At 40.5% G+C, this 12,384-nt stretch overlaps 1 protein-coding gene across 1 annotated transcript in view; it reads left to right on the top strand.

Annotated features, from left to right (window-relative positions):
• Positions 1-221: 221 nt before the first annotated feature.
• Positions 222-12,384, top strand: part of STAG1 (stromal antigen 1) — a 342,007-nt gene continuing 329,844 nt past the window's right edge. The window contains exon 1 of the mRNA XM_045539117.1: positions 222-478. The gene's annotated coding sequence lies outside the window, so the exon portion shown is untranslated. The remainder of the gene's footprint in view (positions 479-12,384) is intronic.

The raw sequence follows: 12,384 nt of genomic DNA, 5'->3' as shown, positions 1-12,384 counted from the left end.
GCGGCCCAAGAATCGTCCATAGCGCCCTCACCCAGAAGTATACGCAGCTCGTGATTGGCTGAGCTGCGCGAGCGCTCCTTGTCGGGGCGGAGCCGCCACGCCGCGGCCACGTTTCCCGCCCCGCTGTTGCGCGTGCGCGCAATACCCGCAGGAAAGCGTTTGCGCGCGCCCCCGCCGCGGCCCCCAGCTCGCGCCTCTGCTCCCTCCCCATTCCGAGCAGGCCCGTCCCGTCAGCGAGGCACTGAGCACCGCGGCCAGCAGAGGGCGGTCCGGACCCAAGTCTGCAGCGGCGCCATTGGCGTGTGGAAAATGCCACCAGATGGCGGGTTAGGATTGCAGCTCCGTTGAAGGCGCGGTCCCAGCTCCCGAACCCCCGGCGACCACCCCGTAACAACCCCCCCACATCGGGAATAACACACCGGAGACTTTTGGGGGGAAACTAGGTCGACGGCCGGCGGCGCCCGGATGGGCAGCTGAGGTGAGTGCGGGCGGCGGCGACGGCGGCGGGGGGCGGGAAAGAGGGGGAATGCGGCGGCAGCAGCGCGGGGGCTGGAAGCGCCGATCCAAGATGGAGGCCGGGCGAGAGCGAGAGAGCGCGAGCGGGGAGCGGGCGGGCGGGCCCGGCGCGGGCTCCGCGCGGGGGAGGGAGGCCGCGCGGGCCTCTGCGGGGCGCGGCGGTCGCGGGCCGTCCGAATGCCCGGAGAGGCGACTGTGGGCGCGGCGGGCACCCTGGCGCCCTCATCCCTCCCCACCCCTCCCGCGGGCCCCGAAAATGTTGCCCCCGCCCGCCCCGGCACTACGGCGACAGGCGCGGAAGCCTTTGTGGCGCGCTCGGGCCCGCCGCCAAGCCCGCCCTCCGCCCCCCCCGCCCGGGCTCTCGGGACTCGCCCGCGCCCAACGGGGCTGGGCCGAGGCAGGCTGGCGCGAATGCCGACCGCCGACCTGCGTTTCTGCGGTGTTTTAGCGGCGGCGGCGTCACATGACAGCGAGCTCGCTTTAGCAGAGGGGCCTGGGGGTCGCTCGGCGTGGCGGCTGGCTCAGGCCTCTTGTTGGTGGGGTGGGGCAGGGGGCCAGCGACTGGTGGTGATGGGGTGTCGAAGCCGGGCTTTCCCGCTGTCCGCCTTCCCCGCCCCCGACGGGGGCCTCCTTGTGAAACGTGTACAGGCCCGAGCACTGCCCCGCTAGTTTGCCAGTCCCCCGGGAGACGAGGCCAATAAAAGTTGTTTTCCCTCCTTTCTCAGGGTGGGGGCGGGGTGGGAAACTGGAGCGCCTGGAGTTGGACCTGAGCCTCGTTTGGATGGTCCGAACTGGGTGCTACTTGTGTGGTGTAGGTCCTAAGAAATTTTTAGGCTTTAGGATTGTCATGTCACCCCATCTTGCCACATTTGAAATGTTATCGATTCTCTTCACATTGCGGGGAATCGTGTCCCGGACGTATCAGTCATGGGATAGTTTTGGACGCTTATAGACTTAAAACAATGCTAATTGTGATAACGAATTATTTGCTGTTAAAGTTGGTCAATAGATAATGAATATAGTTTATTCTTGAGGTTATGACCAGGACGGTATTTTGCGTCTTCTTAGCAAAAATAGTCTTTGTGAAAGTATCTGAATTGGGATAAAGTTTGTATGATTTGTAACTTATGTGGGATTTGATGTAACTCTACCTTTTGGTTTTCCGTGTGTGTTTTAAGAAAATTGCAAATTATGATGGTGAAACACTTATGGAAATATACAGAACAGTGAAAATAAAAATCACTTGTTTATTGTATGGTATATAATACCTTGTTCTCATGTTCATAATGTATGAAGAATAAAGATTAAAAAAATTTGACCAAGGAGGGAAATATAGAAAGACCATATTGCTTTTGATTTTTGAGAATGCTTGTAACATAAATTGTCACCTAAATAAAGTTATAGAAAACCTACAGGTGTTTTGACAAAAATTTTTTTTCTTTACATATTCAAAATGTATTCAGGTAGACCAAATTCATTCAAGTGGTCTACCAGTGGTCATTTTTACAAACTACTTTTGAGCAGACATTTTTCTGTATCCACTTTAGTTTTGGTGTTCTGATAAAGCTAGGGAATATTTACATAGATATGAAATATGGAAATATAGTATTAAGATTGCCTGCTTTGAGGAGAGTAATACTATTATTGTTGATATGAATGGCTCTTTTAAGGTGGTAAGGGAACTGTGGTACAGGGAAGAAGTGGGCCCTAGCTTTGTTTAGGATGTTACTTTTTGAGCCTTACTTTTCTCATCTCTGAAATGGAAGTAATGTGGTGATTTAACAAGATGTGTGTGTAAAACTACCCTTTTTAATTGCTAAAACTTAGCGTTTATACTTTATACAGTTTTAATCTTGTTTCCTTGATTCTGGATCTGTATATTTTCATAATCTCAGCACTATGATAAAATATAATGTACTTTGGGGAAAAAAACCATGCCTCTTTCCCCTTTCATTTTCTTCATTGTTTTGTGCTTTGTCTTTTATATCCTTACTTTCTTTTTATGCATAACAAATTACTACAAATTTAGTAGCTTAACATTTATTTATTTCAATTTCTATAGAAGTTTGGGTAGGTGTAGTTGGGCTGTTTAGCATCTCACTGGCTGAAATCAAGCTGTCAGCTATGGCTGCAATTCTCATCTGTGGCTTAGGGTCCTCTTTCAAGATCACTACTTGTTGATGGAATTAATTTCCTTGTGGCAGTGTGACTAAAAGTCCCCATCTTCTTGCTAGCTGTTGGCCAAGGATTGCTCTCAGTTCCTTGCCATGTGACCACACAGGCAGTTCATAACATGGCTGTTTGCTTTTATTCAGGCAAAGCAGGAATTAGTCTCTCTTCCCTCTGACTTCCCTTTAAGACCCCTTTTAAAAAGCTCACCACATTAGGCCATGCCCACCCAGATATTCTCCTTTTTGGTGAACTCAACTGATTAAAGACCTTAATTACATATACAAATATCTCTTGTCATATAATTACAGGAGTGATATCCTATTATTTCTACAGGTTTTTCCTACACTCGAGGGGATTATACAAAGGTGTGGGTCATTGGAGGTCCTTAATAATTTTGCCTGCCAGGGGGAAAGAAGTATCTTTACATTAGCTTGTTTAGAATCTGGATATGCAAGGAGAACAGTAGCCCCACTTGATCAGTTCTTAGTCTTTTGGTCTTCTTCCTTCCCTATATTTCCTGGTACCTCAGTTTAAGTACTTCCTTCTAAAAAAGCATTTTACTTCACTGAGAGGAAATTAAAGATAAAAACTAGAATTAAAAGAAATTAAAAAGGAAGGCAGTGGGGAAAGGAGATTAAGTAATTCTTGCCATTTTTTTGATGCCTATTGTTTTTACCTATTTTAGAGATGAGATTGAATCTCAGATGTTAAGGAATTTAAATGCTTAGATCACATTTCTATTAAGTGGCAGATTCACAATTCATTGCGTCAGAAATTCGTTGTGGCATGATTGGTACAGCAGCTTGTGAGGAGAGAATTCTTATGAAGGAAATAGTTATTTGAATGTGTCAAGAGTAGGGATATTATTGGTATAACAAAGAAAGTAGCAAAAGTTTGGTCATAGCATATATTTTAATAGTCCAAGAAACAAAATATTTTCAAGAGTAGGCAGTTAGGACAGTATTAGGTAAGGATATTAAGCTTAAAAGAATATAACTGGGAGTTAAAATTGTTGGGGAGATATAGCTCAATTTTTAAATACAGAGATGATATAGTAGGGGCTCGGTGAATCTTTGTCAACTGAATAAAAATGTGAATCTTTAGAATTTAGATGATTCTTGATATGGTGGTACTCTGTAGGGAAAGAGTTGGAATCAGAGACCTAAAAAGATGTTCATTATAAGCCAAAGAATGAGAAGATTCTTGAGGAAGGAGTTAGCATTTTGTCTATAGAGAAGGAGGGGTCAATTTTCTGTCATTTTGATAGTTAAGAGGACAGAATCCTGGTTTCCTATCTTTTAGTGGTGAGAGAAACCTAGTCCTATTGAGAAATGTGATTCTTTTAACATGAACTTTAAGTAGGTCATAGTCCATTTGGTTTTATAGAATCTATTCTCCATATGACACACTCCTTATTGCTTCCCTCAGATTTTTTTTTCTCTTCTAAATCTCTGGGGTTTTTTTGTTGTTTTTTTTTGAGGCAGAGTCTCACTTTGTTGCCCGGCTAGAGTGAGTGCTGTGGCGTCAGCCTAGCTCACAGCAACCTCAAACTCCTGGGCTTAAGCGATCCTACTGCCTCAGCCTCCCGAGTAGCTGGGACTATAGGCATCTGCCACCATGCCCGGCTAATTTTTTCTATATATATTTTTAGTTGTCCATATAATTTTTATTTCTATTTTTAGTAGAGACGGGGTCTCGCTCAGGCTGGTCTCGAACTCCTGACCTTGAGCGATCCACGCGCCTCGGCTTCCCAGAGGGCTAGGATTACAGGCGTGAGCCTCTGCGCCCGGCCTAAATCTCTGTTCTTGCTAATCAGTACTTGAAGGACATCTCAAGTTCTGTCTTCTCTATAAAATACAGTCCTTTGTGCCATGGGCCTAAATAATGTGCCAGTTAGTTGTCCAGCTGTCTCTATGGAGTTTTGTTGTAAACATTTATAGCAATGGCTTTTAACTTACTAGAAGAAGGTAGCAGTTATAAAAACATTTTACGGTGTGGCCCAATACACACACACACACACACACACACACACACACACGAAAGAAAAGTTTCATGAACTAATACTTAATCTTTATGTAGTATACCCTGATATTTTCTGATCTTTTTTATTAAGAGTGCTGCTTGTAACTCACCTAAGAGATGTAACTCACAGGAACACACAACTGGAAAAGCACTGAAGTATAATCTCATTGGTAGAAAGTAAAGTGCAAAGTAGAGCAGTAAGAAGAAAGCTTTTCACTTCCATCAGATTGATAAACATTAAAAAGTCTGATAATATCAAGTGTTGATGAGAATGTAGAGAAATTATACTCCAGCTTTTGGTAGGAGTGTAAATTGATACATCCATTTTGGGAAAGCATGTTAGTAGGAGTATTTAGTAAGTTGAAGATACACATATTTTAAACCTAGCAGTCTTTATACTCCTGATGAGAGAAATTCTTGTATTTATATACTAGGATATGTGAACAAAATGTTCATAATAGCCTTATTTGCAGTAGCCAAAATTCGGAAATAAACTAAATGTCAGTGGTAGAAGGGAAAGTTAATGATGGTTTTCAAAAGTTAAAATAATCTTGGTTCCTGGGATAACCTGACTTGGCCACAGTATGCAAAGCATCCTTTTTGTATTTACTAATATTTTGTTAGGGATTTTGGCATATTTCTTAAAGAGGGATATTGTTTTGTATTTTTGTTGTAATGCCTTTGTCAGGTTTTGGTATTAGGTTTAGTAGGACCTCATAAAAAAAAGGTTGGGAGGTGTTCTCTCTGTTTAGTGAAAGAGTTTGTGTAATGCTCTGACTAATTAATTCTTCCTTGAATGTTAGAATTTACCAGTAATACCATTTGGACCTGGAATTTTCTTTATGGGATGTTTTTTGATAAATTCAAATTGTTTTTATTCTAGACATAGGCTATTCAGATTTTCTGTTTCATCTTGTGTCAGTTTTGGTAGATTGTGTTTTTAAGGAATGTTGTTCATTTTATCTAATTTGTTGGCATAAGTTGTTTATAAGATTCCCTTGTTATCCTTCTAATTTCTGTAGAATCTGTGGTGATTTAATTTGTAGTATTGTTAGTGTGTTCTTTTTATCTTGACCAGTCTAGTAGTTTATCAATTTTGTTATTTTTTCAAATAATCAGCTTTGCTAATTTTCTGTATTTGTCTTTACTATCTCACTGATTTCTGTTCTTTATAATTTTCTTTCTTCCATTTACCTTGCCCTTCTTTTTCTAGCTTTTTAAAGTGAAACCTTAGGTCATAGATTTTAGGCATTTCTTGTTTTCTAATAAAAGCATTTAAAGCTATAGATTTCTCTTTAAGCACTGTTGCTGCATCCTACACATTTTGATACATTATATTTTTAATCATTTAGTTTGAAATCATTCCCAATTTGGTTTGTGACTACTTCTTTTACCCATGGATTATTTAAAAGTATGTTTAATTTTCAATATGTGGGATTATTCTAGATACCTTATTATATTTAACTGAATTTCATTTTGAAATCGAAGAATATACTGTATATGATTTTAGTCCTTTTAAATTTATTGAGCTTTTTTTTATGGGCCAGCATATATAATCCATTTTGGTTAATGTATCTTTCACACGTGAAAAGAATGTATATTCTGCAATTATTGGGTGTACTATTCTATAAATATCATTTAGAGTAAGGTGTTTTAATAGCGGTTTCCAAATCATCTGTGTGTTTACCGATTTTTTTTTTTTGGTCTTGTTCTATTAGTTGCCACGAGGAAGATTAAAATATCCAACTATGACCGTGGAATTATCTATTTCTCTGTTAATTATGTCAAATCTTACCTAATTCATTTTGAAGCACTGTTATTAGACACATAAAATTTGTGATTGTTATGTTTTGACAAATTGACCTTTTTATCTTGATGACATGTCTGTGTATCTCTGGTAATAATCTTTGTCTTGACATCTGCGTTATCTGATATTAACATGGCCTTCTTGAGCTCTTTCCACATTATGTCATTTTCTACCCATTTACTTAAAAAACTCTGTTTTTCATTATATTTAAAGTGCACCTTTTGATAGTACCATATATTTGAGTCTTTCTTAATCCCTTCTGAAAATACGGAAGTGAAATCTGTCTTTCAGTTGTAATAAACATTGGTTGTATGCGAATGCCTATCAAGAATCATGAAGGGTTTGAGATTTTTTTTTTTTTGAGTCAGAGTGTCGCTTTGTTGCCCAGGCTAGAGTGAGTGCCGTGGCGTCAGCCTAGCTCACAGCAACCTCAAACTCCTGGGCTCAAGCAATCCTACTGCCTCAGCCTCCCGAGTAGCTGGGACTACAGGCATGTGCCACCATGCCTGGCTAATTTTTTATATATATATATATTTTAGTTGGCCAGATAATTTCTTTCTATTTTTAGTAGAGACGGGGTCTCACTCTTGCTCAGGCTAGTCTCGAACTCCTGACCTTGAGCGATCCACCTGCCTCGGCCTCCCAGAGTGCTAAGATTACAGGCGTGAGCCACCGCGCCCGGCCAAGATTTTACCCTAATATTTGCAGGCTAACAAGTTAACCTGGCATAGTTTAATGGGTGCTGGTAGAAGCCATGAAATGACTCGATCAGAGATGAAGAGCAATGCATTATGGCAGTAGCTAGAGAATCAGCATTTGCATTAAATCTCTGAATCCCAGTTTGTGCAGAACAGTGGGAAGAGGTCCAGGTGATACCTGCACAAGGAGTGGGTTGCATTACAAGAGAGGAATCCCAAGTTTAGGGAAACTCACATCTTTTATAATGGGGAATAAGTACGCCATTTGCTGTGGTAGAGACATTCTCTCTTTCAGGACTGTCCACTATATAAACATCGTTGGAAAACATCTGAACAAAGGCATTCAATGCCACTGTTCTCAAGACGTGCAGAAAATCGAAGAGAACCATGGAGAATTGTCTCTGAAAACTGCCAAATGGATTTTCTCAATTTCTCTTATGTTATTTGCTTCTTAATTTTTTCTTCTGTTTCCTACATAGCCACAACGTAGCTTTCCAGATTGTACAGATGCACTGTAGTTTTCTGTGGGTTTTATGCTGTCACCAAATTAGATTATGTACTTGTATCCTTTATTCTCCCACATCTCTGTTCCAGTGTATATTTATGAGTAAGAAAACACTTACTGAGCATTTATTATATACCCGTAAACAATTACAATAACTCTGCGGGGTAGTTATTTTGCTGGTGAGGAACTGAGGCTTGGGTTAAATGTCCCCTGTTTGTAATTAGGGAGGGACACATTGTGGAGAAGCTCTCATAGTATATTTCTTGACGTAAGTAGTAATTAAGTGGAGTGCCTGCTTTAAAATTCTTTAAAGAATTATCTAGACTGATATATTGTACTGTATAATTGATGTAGCTCACAAAAACAGAAAAAGCAAACAACTATAAAATCTGTGTAAAATCTTTCCTGATAACTTCAGCCAACATTTATCATACTCTGTGTATATCACCTATTATTACACTTATTGTTGGCATCATAAGGTTTAGTAAAGTGGTGGTGTTCGTTCATAAGGCACAGTATCCTGTGTAATGTTTTAAACCAATTGTCCCAAGCTAGTAAATAAGAGAGTTAGAATTTGAACCCAGGCTTAATTTCAGAATGCAGACTCTAAATCTCTTAATGACCTGTTTTTCTTTCAACCGTATTTCTGCATGTTGAAATAAATGCTTTACATTTTGAAATTTATTTTACAGAGATTTGGTTTTCCTCCCTATTCCACCATGTAATGGTTGTGTTATCTTGGGTAGAACATTTAATTTCTGGAGGCTTCAATTGTCTTATCTCTGTCATGGGCATACAGTAAGATTCTTTCTTATTTATTTTATTTTTAAAAATTTACTTAATTTTTTTTTTTTTTTTTGAGACAGAGTCTCAGTCTGTTGCCCGGGCTAGAGTGAGTGCCGTGGCGTCAGCCTAGCTCACAGCAACCCCAAACTCCTGGGCTCAGGGGATCCTACTGCCTCAGCCTCCCGAGTAGCTGGGACTACAGACATGCACCACCATGCCCGGCTAATTTTTTTGTATACATTTTAGTTGTTTGGCTAATTTCTTTCTATTTTTAGTAGAGACGGGGTCTCGCTCTTGCTCAGGCTGGTCTCGAACTCCTGACCTCGAGCGATCCACCCGCCTCGGCCTCCCAGAGTGCTAGGATTACAGGCGTGAGCCATCTCGCCCGGCCTACTTAATTTTTAATTGACAAAAGTTGTATATATTTATGGTGTATAACACCATGTTTTGGTGTATGTATACATTACAGAATGGTTAGATCAAGGTAATTAGCACATGCATTCCTTCACATATTTTTTTTGGTAGCTTAAAATCCACTCTCTTAAGCAATTTCAAGTATACAATACATTGTTATTAGCTATAGTCACCATGTCGTCCAATAAATCTGAACTTATTCCTCCTAACTGAAATTTTGTATCCTTTGATCAGTTATCTTCCCAGTTCCCATCCTTACCATCAGCCCCTGGTAACCCATGACTCTACTCTCTGTTTCTATAAGTTCAACTTTTTTAGATTCTACATAAAAATGAGATCATGAGGTATTTGTCTTTCTGTACCTAGGTTATTTCGTTTAACATAATGTCATCCAGGTTCATCCATGCTCTTGCAAATGACAGGATTTCCTTCAATTAAGATTTTTTTCAACAATATTTTTGTGAGTGCTTATCCCATGTCTGGTAGTGGGTATACAAAGTTAATAAATATGTAGGTTCTGTTCTTAAAAGGCTTCTGTTATACTGAGAGAGATTTAAAACAAAAGAAACAAGGCCGGGCGCGGTGGCTCACCCCTGTAATCCTAGCCCTCTGGGAGGCCGAGGCGGTCGCTCGAGGTCAGGAGTTCGTGACCAGCCTGAGCGAGACCCCATCTCTACTAAAAATAGAAATAAAATTATCTGGACAACTAAAAATATATATGGAAAAAATTAGCCGGGCATGGTGGCACATGCCTGTAGTCCCAGCTACTCGGGAGGCTGAGGCAGTAGGATCGCTTAAGCCCAGGAGTTTGAGGTTGCTGTGAGCTAGGCTGATGCCACGGCACTCACTCTAGCCCGGGCAACAAAGTGAGACTCTGTCTCAAAAAAAAAAAAAAAACCAAAACAAAAACAAAAGAAACAAAAACCCCAAAGCAACAAACCAAACCAACAGGAATAATACATGAAATGTTGTGGATTGGGGGAAGTAGGTTCAGGATACTTAGGAAGCATAAAGTATGAATGTAAGAGGAGATGCCCTTCTCCCTGTCAGCCCCCTACCCCCAATAACAATGGATTATTTTTATGTGTCAGGAAGCGACAAACAGAAGTCAGAGAGTTTTTCAGCAGAATCCTTTTATTTTCCAATCAAGATAACATTATTAGTTAAATATTGCCTCTGCTGTTTTTTGGCTTTCTGATAAGATTTCCCTTCATAATTACTGAATTGGTTTAAAGGTCCAGGTGGTAGTTTGAGACACCACTGTCTGTATTCTCAATTTTAGAGAGGCAGAAAAAAGGTGTTTTATACATAGTCAGGCATGAATATGACCTGGTTCTCTCCTTTGAGGTACTTGCCTCCCTTTTTTATCCTACAGCTCAGAGTTAAGTGTGATTATATCAAGTCACAATTTTTCCTATCTCATTTGGGACACTCAGAGGTAGGTATTCTCTATTCTTTAGCACAGGTAGTACAAACTAACAAGTGTGCAGAAATTCTTTTTTTAAATTTTTTTTTTATTTATCTGTTTTTTTTTTTTGAGGCAGAGTCTCGCTGTGTTCCCCGGGCTAGAGTGAGTGCCGTGGCATCAGCCTAGCTCATAGCAACCTCAAACTCCTGGGCTTAAGCGATCCTACTGCCTCAGCCTCCTGGGTAGCTGGGACTACAGGCATGCACCACCATGCCCGGCTAATTTTTTCTATATATATATTTTAGTTGGCCAGATCATTTCTTTCTATTTTTAGTAGAGACGAGGTCTTGCTCTTGCTCAGGCTGATCTTGAACTCCTGACCTTGAGCGTTCCACCCACCTTGGCCTCCCGGAGTGCTAGGATTACAGGCATGAGCCATCGCGCCCGGCCTCAGAAATTCTTAAAACATAATTCAAGATAGAAAAATTAAAGAATATCTTAGACTGTATTCTATTTTATTGTTATAGCCTAAGTTAACTTTTGGGAAGAAAATACCTTACTGTGTACCATGTGCTGCTATTATAGTTGAAAAGCTCACATATTCACAGATGAAGGAAGCACTGTCACATGACAAATGGCTAAGAAAGCCATTGCCCATTGTATAAGAGAGTTCCTGGCCCTGGAGTCACACTGTTGTGTCAAATTCTGACTCTACCCCTTTCTGGCTATGTAAATTTGGTCACATTCTTTAACCTCTCAAAACCTCAGTTTTTCCATCTGTAAAGTGGGAATAATAATAAAAATATTCTATTTTAATAGCTATAATTAAAAAAGTTAACTTTTAACCATTAGACTATATTACATTGTACGTAGGTCCAAAGAACATTAATCTTAAAAGATGAATAAAATTATGATCTAGATAAATGGTGAGGTTGCTTACCAGAAACAAAGAATCTTTTTTCAGACAGTCTTGCTCACTGTGTTGCTCAGGCTAGAGTTTAGTGGCATCGTTATAGCTCAGTGCAACCACAAAGTCCTGAGTTACAGCAGTTCTCCAGCCTCAGCCTCCCAAGTATCTGGGGCTACAGTCGTGTAGCACCACATCCGGCTAATTTTTCTATCTTTTGTAGAGATGTCGTCTTGCTATGTTGCCTAGGCTGGTCTCAAACTCCTGGCCTCAAACATCTGCCTCGGCCTTCGAAAGTGCTAGGATTCATGTGTGAGCCACTGCACCTGACCAAAAGAATTTTAATTAATTGGTTCTTACCAGCTTGAAGAGCTAGCAGTAGATTAAAACTTTATCGATGAGAATGGTCAGAGGATTAGGTACTCTGGTTAATTGAGAGATAAAAGTTATAACCAGTGTTTTCTGCTTATTATTAAACATATTTGAAAAATTAGGCCTTTTTTCTTTCTTTAGGAAAGTACTACATCCTAGAAAGTCATTTTAATGCTTTTTTAGTAATTGGTAAATTTTGATGGCTTTATCAGGATTATTTACGAATACAGCTTTGCATGTATAATTCTGCAAACAAAGGGAGTGAGGATGAATCTTTTATAAGAGCAAAACATGTCCTGGAAGGTTACCTTTTAGAGTAAGTTCCTAGACAAAATAAGATGATAGATGACTATTTTTTCCTCCTGTAAGAAAGGGATACAAAGAACAAAATTGTGGTTAACTAAGAGTTTTTTTTTTTTTTAAAAGGTATGGACAGTTAAGATTTTATTTTATAAATATAAAGGCAGCATGGTGTAGAAGAGAGAAAACTAGCACAGGGCTAGAGATCCAAGTTTTAATTACAGCTATACCACTAATTAGTTGTCTATTTTTATTTTATTTTTTTTTAAAGATACAGAGTGGGTTGGGTGTGGTGGCTCACACCTGTAATCCTAGCACTCTGGAGGGTGAGGCGGAAGGATCACTTGAAGTCGGGAGTTTGAGACCAGTCTAAGCAAGAGCCAGATGCCGTCTCTACAAAAAATAGAAAAAATTACCAGGCGTGGTGATGTGCGCCTATAGACCCAGCTACTTGAGAGGCTCAGGCAAGAGGATCAC

Source organism: Lemur catta, chromosome 1 (genome assembly GCF_020740605.2).
Source record: "Lemur catta isolate mLemCat1 chromosome 1, mLemCat1.pri, whole genome shotgun sequence".
NCBI classification, from domain to species: Eukaryota; Metazoa; Chordata; class Mammalia; order Primates; family Lemuridae; genus Lemur; species Lemur catta.
Note: the sequence above shows the minus strand (reverse complement) of the source record. Positions and strands in the feature narration are given on the sequence as shown.